General features: G+C 34.7%; 1 pseudogene; it reads left to right on the top strand.

Moving 5' to 3' along the window:
* The first annotated feature begins 170 nt into the window (after positions 1–170).
* Positions 171–23,254, top strand: LOC146730177 (fas apoptotic inhibitory molecule 1-like; annotated as a pseudogene).
* The last annotated feature ends 953 nt before the right edge of the window (positions 23,255–24,207 follow it).

A 24,207-nucleotide genomic window follows, 5' to 3' on the forward strand; every position in this document is an offset into this window, starting at 1 on the left:
CGCAATGACGACAGACTGCGCTTGTACTCGCACTTGTCTCAAATTTCCCCCATTTTAGCTCAGTATTCAAAAAAATTTTTAAATTTCCATGAAACGAGAAACAGAGAATTTGTTTTTCCTTGCCTTATTTATACTAATAATTATTTATTGTTTCACAACAGGTGTGCTAGATGATGAATGACATTGTAGCTATATGGGACGTGGCGTTAAGTGATGGCGTACATAAAGTAGAATTTGAACACGGGACCACGTCAGGAAAACGAGTTATACATGTAGATGGCAAGGTATTGTAATATCACATCAGTTCATGCCAAAGATTAAAAATAATTTTATTTATTTATTTATTTATTTATTTATTTATTTATTTATTTATTTATTTATTTATTTATTTATTTATTTATTTATTTATTTATTTATTTATTTGAATGTTTATTTGAATATTTATTTGAATGTTTATTTTAATATTTATTTATTTATTTTAATATTTATTTTAATATTTGTTTGAATGTTTGTTTGAATATTTGTTTAAATATTTATTTATTTGAATATTTTGTTTGAGTATTTGTTTATTTATTTGTTTATTTGAATTAGTTGAATTAAAGTATCCCTGTCCACCTTTTATGCATAGCTGTACACACACATTGCAAAGTCACTGTAGCATATTAAACTTGCTGCATTTTGATTACCACTCTACTCCTGTTGATTTCCCATGATGCAATGCAACCATATCAACTAACGACTTTACCATTGCACTTTCCTTCAGAAGATTGGGAAAAAATAGCAAAAAAATTTTGAGTGAAAACTGAAAATTGACTAAAATTTTGTCTGTTGGCTCAAAAAATAGGGTTCATTTCCAGAAATATTGAAGAATATAAGAAAAAAATGCAGAAAAATTTGGGCAAGAGAAGTCTGGTGGTGAAAAGGTTATTATACTGTGATTCTTGTTGTGTGCTGACTTCCCATGATGCAATGTAATATTGAAAGTCATCGGTTTGGTTTAATATACTGTGATTCATGTCGTTTGCTGACTTCCCATGATGCAATGTTGTTCACAGGAAATAATCAGGAAAAACTGGATGTTTAAGCTAGTGGGTCGTGAGATTTTTAACATTGGTAAAGCAAAAGTCAAGGCTGCGATTAACATTGATGCTGTCAGTGGATTTGCATACGAATACACATTAGAGGTCAAAGGTAAAAGTCTTAAAAAATTTACAGAACAAAGATCAAAGACGGCGAAGACGTGGTCATTACTATTAGACGGCATAGACACGAGGATTGTATTAGGTAATGAGATACTCAGATTTTATTTTTTTTTGTTTTTCTTTTGTTCTATAATTCGTACCATCTAGTAAAAAAACAACGCTTGTATGAAGGTCATTCGCAACAACTCCATGTGGGTAAAACATCCTTAGATCAGTTGATGTTACTTTGATTTTTTTCCTTCTTATTTTCATAATTACAAATCCATTAAATTACCAATATACTTTATTACATTGTAGTATTTTAAAACATGTGTTTTTTGTACTTCTAGAAAAAGACACAATGGATGTATGGTGTAATGGTGAAACACTACAGACAGCTGTAAGTATACCTAGTGTTTTTATGACACCAGTAAATATAACTGTAGTGTAATTCACATACACTACAAACTGTAATTCTCATACACTACAGACAGCTGTAAGTATACCTAGTGTTTTTATGACACCAGTAAATACAACTGTGGTGTAATTTATGTACACTACAAACAGCTGTAAGTATTCCTAGTGTTTTTATGACACCAGTAAATACAACTGTGGTGCAATTTATATACACTACAAATAGCTGTAAGTATACCTAGTGTTTTTATGACACCAGTAAATACAATTGTGGTGTAATTTATGTACACTACAAATAGCTGTAAGTATACCTAGTGTTTTTATGACACCAGTAAATACAACTGTGGTGCAATTTATGTACACTACAAACAGCTGTAAGTATACCTCGTGTTTTTATGAAACCAGTAAATTTAACTGTAGTGTAATTTACATACACTACAAACTGTAATTCACATACACTACAGACAGCTGTAAGTATACCTCGTGTTTTTATGATGCCAGTAAATATAACTGTGGTGTAATTTATGTACACTACAAACAGCTGTATGTATACCTAGTGTTTTTATGACACCAGTAAATATAACTGTAGTGCAATTTATGTACACTACAAACAGCTGTAAGTATACCTAGTGTTTTTATGACACCAGTAAATATAACGGTAGTGTAATTCGCATACACTACAAACTGTAATTCACATACACTACAAACAGCTGTAAGTATAAGTGTTTTTATGACACCAGTAAATCAACTGTGGTGTAATTTATGTACACTACAAACAGCTGTAAGTATACCCAGTGTTTTTATGACACCAGTAAATATAACTGTAGTGTAATTCACATACACTACAAACTGTAATTCACATACACTACAAACAGCTGTAAGTATATCTAGTGTTTTTATGACACCAGTAAATACAACTGTGATGTAATTTATGTACACTACAAATAGCTGTAAGTATACCTAGTGTTTTTATGACACCAGTAAATATAACTGTAGTATAATTCACATACACTACAAACTGTAATTCTCATACACTACAGACAGCTGTAAGTATACCTATTGTTTTTATGACACCAGTACTTACAACTGTGGTGTAATTTATGTACACTACAAATAGCTGTAAGTATACCTAGTGTTTTTATGACACCAGTAAATACAACTGTAGTGTAATTTACATACACTACAAACTGTAATTCACATACACTACAAACAGCTGTAAGTATACCTAGTGTTTTTATGACACCAGTAAATATAACGGTAGTGTAATTCGCATACACTACAAACTGTAATTCGCATACACTACAAACAGCTGTAAGTATAAGTGTTTTTATGACACCAGTAAATCAACTGTGGTGTAATTTATGTACACTACAAACAGCTGTAAGTATACCTAGTGTTTTTATGACACCAGTAAATATAACTGTTGTGTAATTCACATACACTAAAAACTGTAATTCACATACACTACAAACAGCTGTAAGTATACCTAGTGTTTTTATGACACCAGTAAATACAACTGTGGTGTAATTTATGTACACTACAAATAGCTGTAAGTATACCTAGTGTTTTTATGACACCAGTAAATATAACTGTAGTATAATTCACATACACTACAAACTGTAATTTTCATACACTACAGACAGCTGTAAGTATACCTATTGTTTTTATGACACCAGTACTTACAACTGTGGTGTAATTTATGTACACTACAAATAGCTGTAAGTATACCTAGTGTTTTTATGACACCAGTAAATACAACTGTAGTGTAATTTACATACACTACAAACTGTAATTCACATACACTACAAACAGCTGTAAGTATACCTAGTGTTTTTATGACACCAGTAAATACAACTGTGGTGCAATTTATGTACACTACAAACAGCTGTAAGTATACTACGTGTTTTTATGACACCAGTAAATATAACTGTGGTGTAATTTATGTACACTACAAACAGCTGTAAGTATACCTAGTGTTTTTATGACACCAGTAAATATAACGGTAGTGTAATTCGCATACACTACAAACTGTAATTCGCATACACTACAAACAGCTGTAAGTATAAGTGTTTTTATGACACCAGTAAATCAACTGTGGTGTAATTTATGTACACTACAAACAGCTGTAAGTATACCTAGTGTTTTTATGACACCAGTAAATTTAACTGTAGTGTAATTTACATACACTACAAACTGTAATTCACATACACTACAAACAGCTGTAAGTATACCTAGTGTTTTTATGACACCAGTAAATACAACTGTGATGTAATTTATGTACACTACAAATAGCTGTAAGTATACCTAGTGTTTTTATGACACCAGTAAATATAACTGTAGTATAATTCACATACACTACAAACTGTAATTCTCATACACTAGACAGCTGTAAGTATACCTATTGTTTTTATGACACCAGTACTTACAACTGTGGTGTAATTTATGTACACTACAAATAGCTGTAAGTATACCTAGTGTTTTTATGACACCAGTAAATACAACTGTAGTGTAATTTACATACACTACAAACTGTAATTCACATACACTACAAACAGCTGTAAGTATACCTAGTGTTTTTATGACACCAGTAAATATAACGGTAGTGTAATTCGCATACACTACAAACTGTAATTCACATACACTACAAACAGCTGTAAGTATAAGTGTTTTTATGACACCAGTAAATCAACTGTGGTGTAATTTATGTACACTACAAACAGCTGTAAGTATACCTAGTGTTTTTATGACACCAGTAAATATAACTGTTGTGTAATTCACATACACTAAAAACTGTAATTCACATACACTACAAACAGCTGTAAGTATACCTAGTGTTTTTATGACACCAGTAAATACAACTGATGTAATTTATGTACACTACAAATAGCTGTAAGTATACCTAGTGTTTTTATGACACCAGTAAATATAACTGTAGTATAATTCACATACACTACAAACTGTAATTCTCATACACTACAGACAGCTGTAAGTATACCTATTGTTTTTATGACACCAGTACTTACAACTGTGGTGTAATTTATGTACACTACAAATAGCTGTAAGTATACCTAGTGTTTTTATGACACCAGTAAATACAACTGTAGTGTAATTTACATACACTACAAACTGTAATTCACATACACTACAAACAGCTGTAAGTATACCTAGTGTTTTTATGACACCAGTAAATATAACGGTAGTGTAATTCACATACACTACAAACTGTAATTCGCATACACTACAAACAGCTGTAAGTATAAGTGTTTTTATGACACCAGTAAATCAACTGTGGTGTAATTTATGTACACTACAAACAGCTGTAAGTATACCTAGTGTTTTTATGACACCAGTAAATATAACTGTTGTGTAATTCACATACACTAAAAACTGTAATTCACATACACTACAAACAGCTGTAAGTATACCTAGTGTTTTTATGACACCAGTAAATACAACTGTGGTGTAATTTATGTACACTACAAATAGCTGTAAGTATACCTAGTGTTTTTATGACACCAGTAAATATAACTGTAGTATAATTCACATACACTACAAACTGTAATTTTCATACACTACAGACAGCTGTAAGTATACCTATTGTTTTTATGACACCAGTACTTACAACTGTGGTGTAATTTATGTACACTACAAATAGCTGTAAGTATACCTAGTGTTTTTATGACACCAGTAAATACAACTGTAGTGTAATTTACATACACTACAAACTGTAATTCACATACACTACAAACAGCTGTAAGTATACCTAGTGTTTTTATGACACCAGTAAATACAACTGTGGTGCAATTTATGTACACTACAAACAGCTGTAAGTATACTACGTGTTTTTATGACACCAGTAAATATAACTGTGGTGTAATTTATGTACACTACAAACAGCTGTAAGTATACCTAGTGTTTTTATGACACCAGTAAATATAACTGTAGTGTAATTTACACAACACTACAAACTGTAATTCACATACACTACAAACAGCTGTAAGTATACCTAGTGTTTTTATGACAGCAGTAAATACAACTGTGGTGTAATTTATGTACACTACAAACAGCTGTAAGTATTCCTCGTGTTTTTATGACACCAGTAAATTTAACTGTAGTGTAATTTACATACACTACAAACTGTAATTCACATACACTACAAACAGCTGTAAGTATACCTAGTGTTTTTATGACACCAGTAAATACAACTGTGATGTAATTTATGTACACTACAAATAGCTGTAAGTATACCTAGTGTTTTTATGACACCAGTAAATATAACTGTAGTATAATTCACATACACTACAAACTGTAATTCTCATACACTAGACAGCTGTAAGTATACCTATTGTTTTTATGACACCAGTACTTACAACTGTGGTGTAATTTATGTACACTACAAATAGCTGTAAGTATACCTAGTGTTTTTATGACACCAGTAAATACAACTGTAGTGTAATTTACATACACTACAAACTGTAATTCACATACACTACAAACAGCTGTAAGTATACCTAGTGTTTTTATGACACCAGTAAATATAACGGTAGTGTAATTCGCATACACTACAAACTGTAATTCACATACACTACAAACAGCTGTAAGTATAAGTGTTTTTATGACACCAGTAAATCAACTGTGGTGTAATTTATGTACACTACAAACAGCTGTAAGTATACCTAGTGTTTTTATGACACCAGTAAATATAACTGTAGTGTAATTCACATACACTAAAAACTGTAATTCACATACACTACAAACAGCTGTAAGTATACCTAGTGTTTTTATGACACCAGTAAATACAACTGTGGTGTAATTTATGTACACTACAAATAGCTGTAAGTATACCTAGTGTTTTTATGACACCAGTAAATATAACTGTAGTATAATTCACATACACTACAAACTGTAATTTGCATACACTACAGACAGCTGTAAGTATACCTATTGTTTTTATGACACCAGTACTTACAACTGTGGTGTAATTTATGTACACTACAAATAGCTGTAAGTATACCTAGTGTTTTTATGACACCAGTAAATACAACTGTAGTGTAATTTACATACACTACAAACTGTAATTCATATACACTACAAACAGCTGTAAGTATACCTAGTGTTTTTATGACACCAGTAAATACAACTGTGGTGCAATTTATGTACACTACAAACAGCTGTAAGTATACTACGTGTTTTTATGACACCAGTAAATTTAACTGTAGTGTAATTTACATACACTACAAACTGTAATTCACATACACTACAAACAGCTGTAAGTATACTTAGTGTTTTTATGACACCAGTAAATACAACTGTGGTGTAATTTATGTACACTACAGACAGCTGTAAGTATACCTCGTGTTTTTATGACGCCAGTAAATATAACTGTGGTGTAATTTATGTACACTACAAACAGCTGTAAGTATACCTAGTGTTTTTATGACACCAGTAAATATAACTGTAGTGTAATTTACATACACTACAAACTGTAATTCACATACACTACAAACAGCTGTAAGTATACCTAGTGTTTTTATGACACCAGTAAATACAACTGTGGTGTAATTTATGTACACTACAAACAGCTGTAAGTATTCCTCGTGTTTTTATGACACCAGTAAATTTAACTGTAGTGTAATTTACATACACTACAAACTGTAATTCACATACACTACAAACAGCTGTAAGTATACCTAGTGTTTTTATGACACCAGTAAATATAACGGTAGTGTAATTCGCATACACTACAAACTGTAATTCACATACACTACAAACAGCTGTAAGTATACCTAGTGTTTTTATGACACCAGTAAATATAACAGTAGTGTAATTTACATACACTACAAACTGTAATTCACATACATTACAAACAGCTGTAAGTATACCTAGTGTTTTTATGACACCAGTAAATATAACTGTAGTGTAATTCACATACACTACAAACAGCTGTAAGTATACCTAGTGTTTTTATGACACCAGTAAATATAACGGTAGTGTAATTCGCATACACTACAAACTGTAATTCACATACACTACAAACAGCTGTAAGTATACCTAGTGTTTTTATGACACCAGTAAATCAACTGTGGTGTAATTTATGCACACTACAAACAGCTGTAAGTATACCTAGTGTTTTTATGACACCAGTAAATATAACTGTAGTGTAATTCACATACACTACAAACTGTAATTCACATACACTACAAACAGCTGTAAGTATACCTAGTGTTTTTATGACACCAGTAAATCAACTGTGGTGTAATTTATGTACACTACAAACAGCTGTAAGTATACCGAGTGTTTTTATGACACCAGTAAATATAACTGTTGTGTAATTTATGTACACTACAGACAGCTGTAAGTATACCTAGTGTTTTTATGACACCAGTAAATATAACTGTGGTGTAATTTATGTACACTACAGACAGCTGTAAGTATACCTAGTGTTTTTATGACACCAGTAAATATAACTGTAGTGTAATTTATGTACACTACAGACAAGTTTAATTCACATACACTACAGTCAGTTATATGTGATACTAGTGTAATTTACATACATTAAAGACAGCTATATTTGTAGTGTAAGTCACATGCACTTCAGGCAGCCATAAATATAACTAGTATAATTCACATACACTACAGACAAACTAGTTTACCTTAAATACACTACATATAACTGTAAGTGAAACTAGTGCAATTTTCATATACTATGGCCAGCTGTGAATATAACTAGTGTAATTTACATACACTACAGACTGTTGTACGCATAACTACGGTAGTATAATTCACATACACTACAGACAACTGTAAATAAAACTAGTGCAATTTTCATATACTATGGCCAGCTGCAAGTATAAGTAGTGTAATTTACATATATTACATATAGCTGTGAATATAACTAGTGTATTTACATACACTACAGACTGTTGTAAGTATAACTACGGTAGTATAATTCACATACATTACAGACAACTGTAAATAAAACTAGTGCAATTTTCATATACTATGGCTAGCTGCAAGTATAAGTAGTGTAATTTACATATATTACATATAGCTGTGAATATAACTGGTGTATTTACATACATTACAGACAGCTGTAAGTATAAGTAGTGTAATTTACATATATATATATATATAGCTGTGAATATAACTGGCGTATTTACATACACTACAGACAGCTGCAAGTATAAGTAGTGTAATTTACATATATTACATATAGCTGTGAATATAACTGGTGTAATTTACATACATTACAGACAGCTGTAAGTATAAGTAGTGTAATTTACATATACTACATATAGCTGTGAATATAACTGGTGTATTTACATACATTACAGACAGCTGTAAGTATAAGTAGTGTAATTTACATATACTACATATAGCTGTGAATATAACTGGTGTATTTACATACATTACAGACAGCTGTAAGTATAAGTAGTGTAATTTACATATATTACATATAGCTGTGAATATAACTGGTGTATTTACATACATTACAGACAGCTGTAAGTATAAGTAGTGTAATTTACATATATTACATATAGCTGTGAATATAACTAGTGTAATTTACATACACTACAGACTGTTGTACGCATAACTACGGTAGTATAATTCACATACACTACAGACAACTGTAAATAAAACTAGTGCAATTTTCATATACTATGGTCAGCTGCAAGTATAAATAGTGTAATTTACATATACTACATATAGCTGTGAATATAACTAGTGTAATTTACATACACTACAGACAGTTGCAAGTATAAGTAGTGTAATTTACATATATTACATATAGCTGTGAATATAACTAGTGTAATTTACATACACTACAGACAGTTGCAAGTATAAGTAGTGTAATTTACATATATTACATATAGCTGTGAATATAACTAGTATAATTCACATACACTACAGACAACTGTAAATAAAACTAGTGCAATTTTCATATACTATGGTCAGCTGCAAGTATAAGTAGTGTAATTTACATATATTACATATAGCTGTGAATATAACTAGTGTATTTACATACATTACAGACAGATGTAAGTATAAGTAGTGTAATTTACATATATTACATATAGCTGTGAATATAACTAGTATAATTCACATACACTACAGACAACTGTAAATAAAACTAGTGCAATTTTCATATACTATGGTCAGCTGCAAGTATAAGTAGTGTAATTTACATATATTACATATAGCTGTGAATATAACTAGTGTATTTACATACATTACAGACAGCTGTAAGTATAAGTAGTGTAATTTACATATATATATATAGCTGTGAATATAACTGGTGTATTTACATACATTACAGACAGCTGTAAGTATAAGTAGTGTAATTTACATATATTACATATAGCTGTGAATATAACTAGACAGTGTATTTACATACATTACAGACAGCTGTAAGTATACTATACATTTAAAACACAATTGTAGAGGTTTAAAGCTATCTATCCCTCTCATCTTTAATTTGGGAATTGGTTGTCATAGCAATCACCAAATGCTAATTTTATACACATATAATGATTATTATTTAATACTGTCCTATACAAGACATGTAGTGTCAATTAGTCTATCTGAGTTCAATAGGTCTAAGATAATTAAAATCTTTTATAACATGGCTTTGATGAAAGTCAATAATTATAAGACATGAATGTTATCATTATTCATTTTTGTCATTTTTAAATAATTCATTTAATTTATAAATATTTCTGGTAAAAATTGCTTCAACCCTTTGAGTGCTATTGTCAATTTTTGGCACTAGTCTGCCCCCCCTCCCCCACATGAAATTTTGATACAAATTTGACAAATTGTTTGATCAAAAACTAAACTGAAACTTTTTTTTTTTTAATATTTTTGTATCAGGACAAAGTTTCGGACATGGCACTGTAGTCTTTCGTGACATTTTTAGCTCAGCTGTCGACTTTGTCAAGCGGAGCTTATCATATGAGTGATTGTCCGGCGGCGTCCGGTGTCCGTCGTCTGTCGTACCGGGTAGTTTAATGTGCTATCCTGGTGTCAACCAGGCCTGGTCAAACACAATCACCTGCATACCTGAGCTAAGATTTCCCCAAAGTCACATCTTTCAGTGAATGAAACTAAGCCAGTTGATTTAGTCTTTCCTCTCAGTCTGTGACACACTCACCCAGGGTAGGAGTTGACCCTTTATAATGTTCAACTCCAGACAGGATTTGAACTCTGATCTACCGGTCATAAGTCAGATGCAACAACTACTGTACTACCAGTGACCATTTAAATAAATTATGTCTGCGGCTCGAATTTTGAAAAATGCTGACTGAATCTCACAACTTCATCGCCCTTAGAAATACAATATTAACTGATCTTTTCTGATGCACTCAGATTTATATAAATTAATTTTTAGCTTCGCTGGTGACTTTGTCAAGCGTAGCTAATCATATGAGTGATTGTCCGTCGTTGTCCGTGTCAGTGTTTTACTTTTTCGACTTCTTCTTGAAAACCACAAGTCTGATTGTTTTGATATTGCTTTGATATTACATATGGGTGAAACATTTCTCAAATCAAAATGTTAAGTACTGCAATGACAGCCTGAATGCTTTTATACTTGGTGTATATGTACCTTAGGTGGACCTCTCTTAGATTTGTTCATTTTGTAATGATATCTTCAATTCTCTAATTTTGATGAATATTTTTGTGATTTTTGGTAAAAAGTGATATTTTCGACTCCTTGTTGAAAACTGCAAGTCCAATTGCTTGATATTACATATACAGGTACTACATGTGGACCTCTCTCAGATGTGTTCATTTCGTGATGATATCTTCAATTCTCTAATTTTGATGAATATTTTTGTGATTTTTGGTAAAATGTGATATTTTTGACTTCTTGTTAAAAACCGCAAGTCCAATTGCTTGATATTACATATACAGTTACTACATGTGGACCTCTCTCAGATGTGTTCATTTTGTGATGATATCTTCAATTCTCTAATTTTGATGAATATTTTTGTGATTTTTGGTAAAATGTGATATTTTTGACTTCTTGTTAAAAACCACAAGTCTGATTGCTTTTATATTACATATATAGGTACTACATGTGGACCTCTCTCAGATTTGGTCATTTTGTAATGATATCTTTAATTCTCTAATTTTGGTGAATATTTTTGACATTTTTGGTAAAAAGTGATATTTTCGACTTCTTGTTAAAAATGAATGCTTTGATACTTGGTGTATATGTACCTTGGGTAGACCTCTCTCAGATTTGTTCATTTTGTGATGATATCTTCAATTCTCTAATTTTGGTGAATATTTTTGTCATTTTTGGTAAAAAGTGATATTTTGCGACTTCTTGTTAAAAACCGCAAGTCCAATTGCTTGATATTACATATACAGTTACTACATGTGGACCTCTCTCAGATGTGTTCATTTTGTGATGATATCTTCAATTCTCTAATTTTGATGAATATTTTTGTGATTTTTGGTAAAATGTGATATTTTTGACTTCTTGTTAAAAACCACAAGTCTGATTGCTTTTATATTACATATATAGGTACTACATGTGGACCTCTCTCAGATTTGGTCATTTTGTAATGATATCTTTAATTCTCTAATTTTGGTGAATATTTTTGACATTTTTGGTAAAAAGTGATATTTTCGACTTCTTGTTAAAAATGAATGCTTTGATACTTGGTGTATATGTACCTTGGGTAGACCTCTCTCAGATTTGTTCATTTTGTGATGATATCTTCAATTCTCTAATTTTGGTGAATATTTTTGTCATTTTTGGTAAAAAGTGATATTTTGCGACTTCTTGTTAAAAACCGCAAGTCCAATTGCTTGATATTACATATACAGGTACTACATGTGGATCTCTCTCATGTTTATTTTGTAATGATATCTTCAATTCTCTAATTTTGTTGAATGTTTTTGTAATTTTTGGTAAAAAATGATATTTTCGACTTCTTGTTGAAAACCTCAAGTTCAATTGCTTTGATATTACATATATAGGTACTACATGTGGACCTCTCTCAGATGTGTTCATTTCATGATGATATCTTCAATTCTCTAATTTTGATGAATATTTTTGTGATTTTTGGTAAAATGTGATATTTTTGACTTCTTGTTAAAAACCACAAGTCCGATTGCTTTTATATTACATATATAGGACAACATGTGGGCTTCTCTCAGATTTGGTCATTTTGTAATGATATCTTTAATTCTCTAATTTTGGTGAATATTTTTGACATTTTTGGTAAAAAGTGATATTTTCGACTTCTTGTTAAAAACCACAAGTCTGATTGCTTTTATATTACATATATAGGTACTACATGTGGACCTCTTTCAGATTTCTTAATTTCCTCGTGATATCTTCAATTATCTAATTTTGATGATTATTTTTGCCATTTTTGGTGAAAAGTGATATTTTTGAATTCTTGTTGAAAACAGCAATTCCGATTGCTTTGATACTATACATATTGTTCATTTTCTAATGATATCTTCAGTTCTTTAATTGAAATGTGCATTGCTAACAGCGGAGCTATCTCAGCCGAGAGGCTGCTTGTTTCTACTTAAAGCTAGCTAAATGTTAAGTTACATTCAGACTGTACCTTGATTTTAAAAATGACACACGGAAATTGTGCAGAGTATGTATGTACCGGTAACATACAAAACATTGGTAAAAACCACAACAAATAAGTTATAATTATTGATGACAACGCTCCTGTATTAAAAATTGCAGGTTTTTATCATAAGGAAAAGTCAGCCAGCTTGGAAGTTTATTGATTTCAAGTACTCTCTGATCTTTGTTTATACCACTCTTTCCTTTATCACAATCGTGCTAATTTTATATGCAAATTTTAACGCACGATGTAGACACATCCTATTATAGCAAAATATCCCAAGGGTTGAAATGCGCCAGGACTGTGGTATAAACAAAAATCAGTGATTACTGTAGAATACTTTATATTCACTTGGAATTTATTTTCGCAATTTTTGCTGAAAGGATGATTCCGTGAAAATAAAATCTAGCGAATATACTTTTTTTTTCTATATTTTACATTAAACTTAAAAAAATCAGTGAAAATATATTGCACACAAAAAGTCCAAAAAGCATTTTCAGCGAAAATTAATTCCAGCAAAAATAAAGTATTCCACAGTACTTGAAATCGATATCATGAAGGGGGGGGGTAAAAGAAAAGTTATATAACATTTTATTATTTACATAAGTTTGTCCAACTCCCTGTGCTGTAACATCATATTATAAGTGAAAACAATTCTAACAGTACACTTTCAAGCAGTAGCTCAAAAAGCAAGATTCTACCATTATTTTGACTGACATAGTAACCTAGTTACCACACACAAATATTCAGATTTATTCTGCAAAAGTGGAATTAGAAAATGTTTAATCAAGCGTCTGTGAATTTGTAGATTACATTTATGTAATAATCTACTAAAGCTTACAGAATCTGTCTGTCATTTTGTAATCACAAACCTGCTGTTACCATGGTAACTTGCTCTGTTGTCAATACACAGGTGTGGTTACCATAGTAATATGCCCAAGGCTTTTTCATCTTGTTTCCATTATGTCACCTTCATTCATTGTGTATCACCCAAACCAGTGAGATTTAAATTGAGTTATCTGTATGTTATTTACCCACACAGTATGTTCTCTTTTAGTAATACACATACTCGTATAAATAACAGAGGTGTTTCTATGGTTATAATAAGTCATATTTTAATAATCCAGAATACAATTATACATTGGTCACTCTATTAGTAGTACATATGTTCATATAAATAACAGAGGTGTTTCTATGGTCATAATAAGTCATATTTTAATTATTAGTCCCCGTTCGGACGGAGTCCGAAAACGGGGACTTATGTTTTGCCCTGTGTGCGTCCGTGCGTCCGTGATCACCTGTATCTCGAACATGCATGGACCGATTATGTTCAAACTTCACTCATACATCACACATTATATGGGACATATGCACATGCATTTTTTTCATGATCCGATTAACGATAGCCGAATAGCGGCCATTTATAGGCCGAAAATGCATCAAAATGGCACATTTTCACCATTCCGGACCCGGATCTCAGTTATGCATGGACGGATTTCGTTCAAATTTGGTACATACATTGAACATAATAGGACCTTGATGCACGTCATTTTTTTTTTCGGATCAAGTTCGAAATGGCCGACTGGCGGCCATTTTGTTTTAAAGAATTCAGTTCTGGATCCGTATCAGAGACATGTCTGGATTGATCAAGTTCAAACTTCACACACACAAGGTACATCATGTCACAAATATGTATGTGCATTTGTTTCATGATCCCATTAACGATAGCCAAATGGCGGCTGCTTTAAGGCCGAAAATGCATTGAAATCGCACATTTTCACCATTCCGGACCCAGATCTCAGTTATGCATGGACGGATTTCATTCAAATTTGGTACATACATTAAACATAATAGGACCTTGATGCACGTCATTTTTTTTTTCAGATCAAGTTCGAAATGGCCGACTGGCGGCCATTTTGTTTTAAAGAATTCAGTTCTGGATCCGTATCTGAGACATGTCTGGATTGATCAAGTTCAAACTTCACACACACAAGGTACATCATGTCACAAATATGTATGTGCATTTGTTTCATGATCCCATTAACGATAGCCAAATGGTGGCCGCTTTAAGGCCGAAAATGCATTGAAATCACACATTTTCACCATTCCGGACCCAGATCTCAGTTATGCATGGACGGATTTCATTCAAATTTGGTACATACATTAAACATAATAGGACCTTGATGCACGTCATTTTTTTTTTCAGATCAAGTTCGAAATGGCCGACTGGCGGCCATTTTGTTTTAAGGAATTCAGTTCTGGATCCGTATCCGAGACATGTCTGGATTGATCAAGTTCAAACTTCACACACACAAGGTACATCATGTCACAAATATGTATGTGCATTTGTTTCATGGTCCCATTAACGATAGCCAAATGGCGGCCGCTTTAAGGCCGAAAATGCATTGAAATCGCACATTTTCACCATTCCGAACCCGGATCTCAGTTATGCATGGACGGATTTTGTTCAAATTCGGTACTTACATTAAACATAATAGGACCTTGATGCACGTCATTTTTTTTTTCGGATCAAGTTCGAAATGGCCGACTGGCGGCCATTTTCTTAAAGAATTCAGTTCTGGATCCGTATCCAAGACATGTCTGGATTTATCAAGTTCAAACTTCACACACACATGGTGCATCATGTCACAAATAGATATGTGCATTTGTTTCATGATCCGCTTAGCAATAGCTGAATGATGGCCATTTTAAGGCCGAAAATGCATTAAAATCACGTATTTTCACAATTCCAGAACCGGATCTCAGTCATGCATGCATGGATTTTGTTCAGATTTAGTACAATGTGTTGTACATATGCAGGTGCATTTCGGTCATGATCTGCTTTGAATGTATATGCCACTCAAATATGAACGGAACGGGGACGTGTCATTGACAATGACTTGTTCTAAATAAAATGTACAATATTAAATGTAATTTTCAATTTATATGCGTTTTTACTAGAGACATACTTTTAATAGGCAAGATCAACCTCATCAAATATCAGAATTCCAAGTACATGTGAAAATATGTGATATTTACATTACCCCGGTACTTGCAAGATGTGAATAGCAAACTAGAAATCTTGAAAGAAGGCATTAATTTGAATTCCAAGTCTCTGTTACATTCAAGGGTTTATAAGATAAGGGCATTCATCCAGTATGAAGTCATGTGAATTGTGAGATGATTACCAAATTACCAAACAAACATGCATTTCTAGGAATACTAAATGTTAATGTTAAAGTGAGTTTGTGGAAAAAATGGATTCTTTTTGGTTGTTTTGTTTTATTTAGAAATCAATAACTCAATTTAACTCATTTTGCAATTTTATTCTTTTCACAATCATGCAACATCCCCTTAATTTCCTCACACGATTGGTAAAAATTGTCATTTGGATAATTTTAGAGAGGTTAACATAGTTACAATGTTAAAAAAAAGATTCTTCATCTTTTCTTGGATGGTCCTTGGGTATGGGGCTTTAATTTCCATGATTTTTATGTTGAAGCCCCTGTGCCTATGACCGGGGAAGTATAATAATAATAATAACTTTATTACACTACTTGTATGGTAAGGAACATAAATACAAAGAAATACAAAAAACATACATAATTGGCCATAAATGATGTATTTTCCATGCATTATTATGTGTCAAATAAAATATACTATACTATACAAACATATAATGGTATTTTTTATTAGTCCCCGTTCGGACAAAGTCCGAAAACGGGGACTTATAATTCCGTCTCCGTCCGTCTGTGCGTCCGTGCGTCTGTGCGTCCGTGCATCCGTCCGTCCGGAGTCATATCTCAGAATCCCTTGGATCGATTCTGTTCATTCTTTGCATGTGCCTAGTACTTTATGTGGGACATATGCACATGCAGTGGTTTAGCGATTCGATTCAAAATGGCCGACTGGCAGCCATCTTGTTTTTTGAAAATGTTGTATTTTGGACATGCTTTGTCAGTTTTCATTCAAACTTGGTACATAGATTATACATGTTAGGATACATGTCCATGATGATTTATTTCACAATTGGATCAAAGATGGCCGACTGGCAGCCATCTTGTTTTTTGAAAATGTCGTATTTTGGACATGCTTTGTCAGTTTTCATTCAAATTTAGTACATAGATCATACATATTAGGATACATGTCCCCGACCGTCCGTGAGTTTCTGAGTCTGTCCGACCGTTCGTGTGTCCGTGCGTCAGTCTGTCCAACGTCATATTTCAGAATCCTGTGGACCGATTCCGTTCATTCTTTGCATGTGCCTAGTACCTTATGTGGGACATATGCACATGTAGTGGTTTAGCGATTCGATTCAAAATGGCAGACTGGCAGCCATCTAGTTGTTTGAAAATGTTGTATTTTGGACATGCTTTGTCAGTTGTCATTCAAACTTGGTACATAGATTATACATGTTAGGATACATGTCTATGACGATTTATTTCGCAATTCGATCAAAGATGGTCGACTGGCAGGAATCTTGTTTTTGTTTTTTTATGCGGTATCTTGGATGTGCTCTGTCAGTTTTCATTCAAATTTGGCACATACATGTACTTTATACATGTTAGGATGCATGTCCATGACAATTTGTTTCAAAATCTGGTCAAGGATGGCAGATTGACAGCCATCTGACTTTTTGGCCTTACTACTATATTTCCACAATTTATGTACCATTTTCACTCATATTTGGCTCATACATCATACATATCAGTGTGTTTCATAATCAGATCAAAGATGGCCGAATAATGGCTGTTTTTATTTTGGCCATATTACTACTACATGGAACATGTGTTTTGATGTAAATAAACAATCTGTTGTATACAGTATTTGGAACTCGAGTTTCAAGGACACACTCGCGACAACCCCTCCGCTTTAATATGGCGAGCACAAAGAGAACTTAACGGGGACTGTGTCATTTTCAATGACTTGTTTAATAATAAACTCTACAACTTAGACCATTAACAAAGAATTAAAAACAAAACAAACTATTTTGCAGTTTTGACAGTCAGGTGAAATGAAATGAAACAAAAATTACCAGAAGCAGCGAAACAATTTTAATTTTTAAAGCGGGGAGACGTCACCTGCGCATGCGTCAGATGGCCATAGTGTGTCACGAGCCTTTTTACCGTGTGTTGTTTCCGTCGATTGGGCCTCAATTCCTGCGTGTGCACAGGTGACCGTCTGCTTCAACGTACTAATATCACAATGCAGGTGTAACTTCTAAGCTGGCTGGCTATAATTCAGTCAGTATTATTGTAATCAATAAGTTCAAATTATTCTTTGTAGTATTTGCCTATGTTATTGATATGAGATATGTTTAGGCAGATTATTACACACAATTTACATATGTGTCAGTTCTAAAAATTATTAAGCTAAATATTCTGCAGCATATACAAGGTCTTTTTATTGTTTGAATTCATTCATTGGTCACAAATTTCTATTATATTAATGAAAGCCATTATAATTGTAACTATGGAAACCATTTACATTCCATAAAGATTTAATAAATATTAAGATATAATTATGTGTATCCCATTAGCTGATTAATTTGATATGTTATATTAATTTGAGTGATCATGTGATCTATTTAGACAATCAAGGTCAAAGGTCAAATTAATTACACTAATACTGTAAAATACCATGGAGGTATAAACATATACCTCCATGAAAATACTCACTTTGATTTACTTTCAATGAAAACTTGAATCAGTGAAAATAGATAATTATATTTTGTTTTTTGCTTTTAAAAGTTTTAAAAATTTTTAGCCAACCTGTCTGCCTGTCATTTTTGCCACCTGCCTGTCATTTTAGCCAGCCTGTCACCTGTCTGCCTGTCATTTTAGCCAGCCACCTGTCTGCCTATCATTTTAGCCATCCACCTGTCTGCCTATCATTTTAGCCATCCACCTGTCATTTTAGCCAGCCACCTGTCTACCTATCATTTTAGCCAGCCACCTGTCCACCTGTCATTTTAGCCAGCCACCTGTCTACCTGTCATTTTAGCCAGCCACCTGTCTACCTGTCATTTTAGCCAACCACCTGTCTACCTGTCATTTTAGCCAGCCACCTGTCTGCCTATCATTTTAGCCATTTACCTGTCTGCCTATCATTTTAGCCATCCACCTGTCATTTTAGCCAGCCACCTGTTTACCTATCATTTTAGCCAGCCACCTGTCCACCTGTCATTTTAGCCAGCCACCTGTCTACCTGTCATTTTAGCCAGCCACCTGTTTGCCTGTCATTTTAGCCAACCACCTGTCGACCTGTCATTTTAGCCAGCCACCTGTCTGCCTATCATTTTAGCCATCCACCTGTCTGCCTATCATTTTAGCCATCCACCTGTCATTTTAGCCAGCCACCTGTCTACCTATCATTTTAGCCAGCCACCTGTCCACCTGTCATTTTAGCCAGCCACCTGTCTACCTGTCATTTTAGCCAGCCACCTGTTTGCCTGTCATTTTAGCCAGCCACCTGACCACCTGTCATTTTAGCCTGCCACCTGTCCACCTGTCATTTTAGCCAGCCACCTGTCTACCTGTCATTTTAGCCAACCACCTGTCTGTCTGTCATTTTAGCCATCCGTCTGTCTGCCTGTCATTTTAGCCAGCCACCTGTTTGCCTGTCATTTTAGCCAGCCACCTGTTTGCCTGTCATTTTAGCCAGCCACCTGTCCACCTGTCATTTTAGCCAGCCACCTGTCTACCTGTCATTTTAGCCAACCACCTGTCTGTCTGTCAGTGAAAATAGATAATTATATTTTGTTTTTGCTTTTAAAAGTTTCAGTGAAACAGTGTGTACAATATTCCCATTACAAAAATTGAATTTCTCTGGTACCCAGTCATACTGTTCTAGCATGTGGGTAGTATAGTAGTGTAATTAATATGTTACTAGTCAACCAATAACCCCCCATCCCCATCTCCTAATGTTTGCACAGTTTACTTCCTTGGTTCAATAGTCATTTAAAGTGGACTGAATCAATTTTATTTTATGGCTGTTCAATAATTTAATTAACTTGTATTCAATAATCAAGTCAGTTCTAATAGTTAAACTGTACAACTAGCTACTGTTTGCCTTACTTTTGAAAAAATAATTAGACCAAAAAGTTTTTTTATTTTACAAGGCCTTATCCACAGGTATTTCATTTTAGCCAGCAACCTGTCTGCCTATCATTTTAGCCAGCCACCTGTCTGCCTGTCATTTTAGCCAGCCACCTGTCTGCCTGTCATTTTAACCAACCATCTATCTGCTCATCATTTTTGCCAGCCCCTGTCTGCCTGTCATTTTAGACAGCCCTCTGTCTGCTTGTCATTTCAGCCAGCCCCTGTATACCTGTCATTTTAGCCAGCCCCCTGTATACCTGTCATTTTAGCCAGCCCCCTGTATACCTGTCATTTTAGCCAGCCACCTGTCTGCCTGCCATTTTAACCAGCCACATGTCTGCCTGTCATTTTGGCCAGCCACCTGTCTGCCTCTCATTTTAGCCAGCCACCTGTCTGCCTCTCATTTTAGCCAGCCACCTGTCTGCCTCTCATTTTAGCCAGCCACCTGTCTGCCTCTCATTTTAGCCAGCCCCTGTATACCTGTTATTTTAGCCAGCCACCTGTCTGACTGTCATTTTAGCCAACCACCTGTCTGTCTGCCATTTTAGCCAGCCACCTGTCGACTTGTCATTTTAGCCAGCCACCTGTCTGCCTACCATTTTAGCCAACCACCTGTCTGTCTGTCATTTTAGCCAGCCACCTGTCTGTCTGTCATTTTAGCCAGCCACCTGTCTGTCTGTCATTTTAGCCAGCCACCTGTCTACCTGTCATTTTAGCAAGCCACCTGTCGACTTGTCATTTTAGCCAGCCACCTGTCTGCCTATCATTTTAGCCAACCACCTGTCTGTCTGTCATTTTAGCCAGCCACCTGTCTACCTGTCATTTTAGCCAACCACCTGTCTGTCTGTCATCTTAGCCAGCCACCTGTCTGTCATTTTAGCCAACTACCTGTCTACCTGTCATTTTAGCCAACCACCTCATCTGTCTGCTTTTCATTTTAGCCAGCCACCTGTCTGCCTGTCATTTTAGCCAACCACCTGTCTGTCTGTCATCTTAGCCAGCCACCTGTCTGTCATTTTAGCCAACTACCTGTCTACCTGTCATTTTAGCCAACCACCTCATCTGTCTGCTTTTCATTTTAGCCAGCCACCTGTCTGCCTGTCATTTTAGCCAACCACCTGTCTGTCTGTCATTTTAGCCAGCCACCTGTCGACTTGTCATTTTAGCCAGCCACCTGTCTGCCTATCATTTTAGCCAACCACCTGTCTGTCTGTCATTTTAGCCAGCCACCTGTCTGTCTGTCATTTTAGCCAGCCACCTGTCTGTCTGTCATTTTAGCCAGTCACCTGTCTGTCTGTCATTTTAGCCAGCCACCTGTCTGTCTGTCATTTTAGCCAGCCACCTGTCTACCTGTCATTTTAGCCAGCCACCTGTCTACCTGTCATTTTAGCCAGCCACCTGTCTACCTGTCATTTTAGCCAGCCACCTGTCGACTTGTCATTTTAGCCAGCCACCTGTCTGCCTATCATTTTAGCCAACCACCTGTCTGTCTGTCATTTTAGCCAACCACCTGTCTACCTGTCATTTTAGCCAACCACCTGTCTACCTGTCATTTTAGCCAACCACCTGTCTGTCTGTCATCTTAGCCAGCCACCTGTCTGTCATTTTAGCCAACTACCTGTCTACCTGTCATTTTAGCCAACCACCCCATCTGTCTGCCTTTCATTTTAGCCAGCCACCTGTCTGCCTGTCATTTTAGACAACCACCTGTCTGCCTATCATTTTAGCCAACCACCTGTCTGTCTGTCATTTTAGCCAGCCGCCTGTCGACTTGTCATTTTAGCCAGCCACCTGTCTGCCTATCATTTTAGCCAACCACCTGTCTGCCTATCATTTTAGCCAACCACCTGTCTGTCTGTCATTTTAGCCAGCCACCTGTCTACCTGTCATCTTAGCCAGCCACCTGTCTGTCATTTTAGCCAACTACCTGTCTACCTGTCATTTTAGCCAACCACCTCATCTGTCTGCCTTTCATTTTAGCCAGCCACCTGTCTGCCTGTCATTTTAGACAACCACCTGTCTGCCTATCATTTTAGCCAACCACCTGTCTGTCTGTCATTTTAGCCAGCCACCTGTCTGTCTGTCATTTTAGCCAGCCACCTGTCTACCTGTCATTTTAGCCAACCACCTGTCTGCCTGTCATTTTAGCCATCCACCTGTCTGCCTGTCATTTTAGCCAGCCACCTGTCGACTTGTCATTTTAGCCAGCCACCTGTTGACGTGTTATTTTAGCCAGCCAGCTGTCTGCCTGCCATTTTAGCCAGCCACCTGTCGACTTGTCATTTTAGCCCGCCACCTGTCGACGTGTCATTTTAGCCAGCCACCCGTCTGCCTGTCATTTTAGACAGTTGCCTGTCATTGATACGAGTGACATCATAGGCTGATACGAGTGACATCATAGGCTGATACGAGTGACATCATAGGTTGATACGAATGACATCATAGGTTGATATGAGTGACATCATAGGTTGATACGAATGACATCATAGGTTGATATGAGTGATATCATAGGTTGATACAAGTGACATCATAGGTTGATACAAGTGACATCATAGGCTGATACGAGTAACATCATAGGCTCATATTCTCCATGAAACAAAGGGGAAATTAATCTCTCATTTCTTTATTTTTAGGGTGAATTTGTGGACGACGGAACAGAAACTCATTTCGAAGTACGTGATCACGCGTGTTATATAAAAGCGGTTAGTAGCGGTAAAAGACGTGATGGGATCGGATCGTACACGCACTCTTTGTAGATGGCAACGAAATAGATGAAACAAGGGAAGAATCAGGCTGACCACCCCTATTTACATCATAGTCTAGTCCAAGAATTCTATTTCCTGTTGATTATAATACATATCCTTATACCTGAATTGATGAGATGCATGACCTTTAACCTCCAACATCCTGGCATTTTGTGACTTGCATATTTAAATAGGTTATAACCAAGAGTTGTTAAGGGGTTGACCATTAGAATTTAGGGGGAGAATTGGAATAATTTGCATATGAAAAAATCTGCCAAGATCAATAAAAGAATAAAAAAACCTAAATCTTAAAGAAAGAATATTCCACATTGTGTAAAAAATACTGCATGTTCATCATTGGAAAAAAATGAGGGAAAAACAAATTGCAGTTTCCCCCTCCCAGAATTTCTAATGGTTCACCCCTTAGCAGTGTGAAATGTGAATTCATCTTCATGACTTGCCACATTGTCATGGTGATTAGCAAAACATATTTTTAGAGAGTTGCTAAAAGCCTGGTGTGTATTTGGGGGAAAGCTTGCAAGGCCACACTAAAAAATTATCTTGTTCATCTGATTTTTCTTGTGAAAAGCTTGGGACAACTAGTGTACTGTGAAATACTTTATTTTTAAATGTTTAAATGTTTATACTCATCATAAATGTCTTTCAAATGTAAAAAAAAACAATATTGCAAACATATTTCAGACAGTTTTTAATCAGTAGTCAACAACTGCTATGAATGTGATTTATTCCTGTGATTATTTGGCACAAAAAAAAAAAAAATCTAAAAATGTTATCTGGAAGGTATGAACAGGTCTGTTACACAAGATTTGTTTTTGTCTAGTCTGAAAACCAAAATTGCCATTTTTGTTTGGTCGTATTCCAGCCATGTTACATTTAAATGAACTGTTAATAGCACAGCTTGCATGACACGTGTAGACCAATTAAAGAATAATAGAATGAACACATGTCTAGCTCTGAAGAATCAGTCTGACCACCCCTATTTACATCATAGTCTACAATTTGGTCATATTCCAGCCATGTTACATTTAAATGAACTGTTAATAGCACAGCTTGCATGACACGTGTAGACCAATTAAAGAATAATAGAATGAACACATGTCTAGCTCTGAAGAATCAGTCTGACCACCCCTATTTACATCATAGTCTA

Source organism: Saccoglossus kowalevskii, chromosome 20 (genome assembly GCF_978046115.1).
Source record: "Saccoglossus kowalevskii chromosome 20, keSacKowa6.1, whole genome shotgun sequence".
NCBI classification, from domain to species: Eukaryota; Metazoa; Hemichordata; class Enteropneusta; family Harrimaniidae; genus Saccoglossus; species Saccoglossus kowalevskii.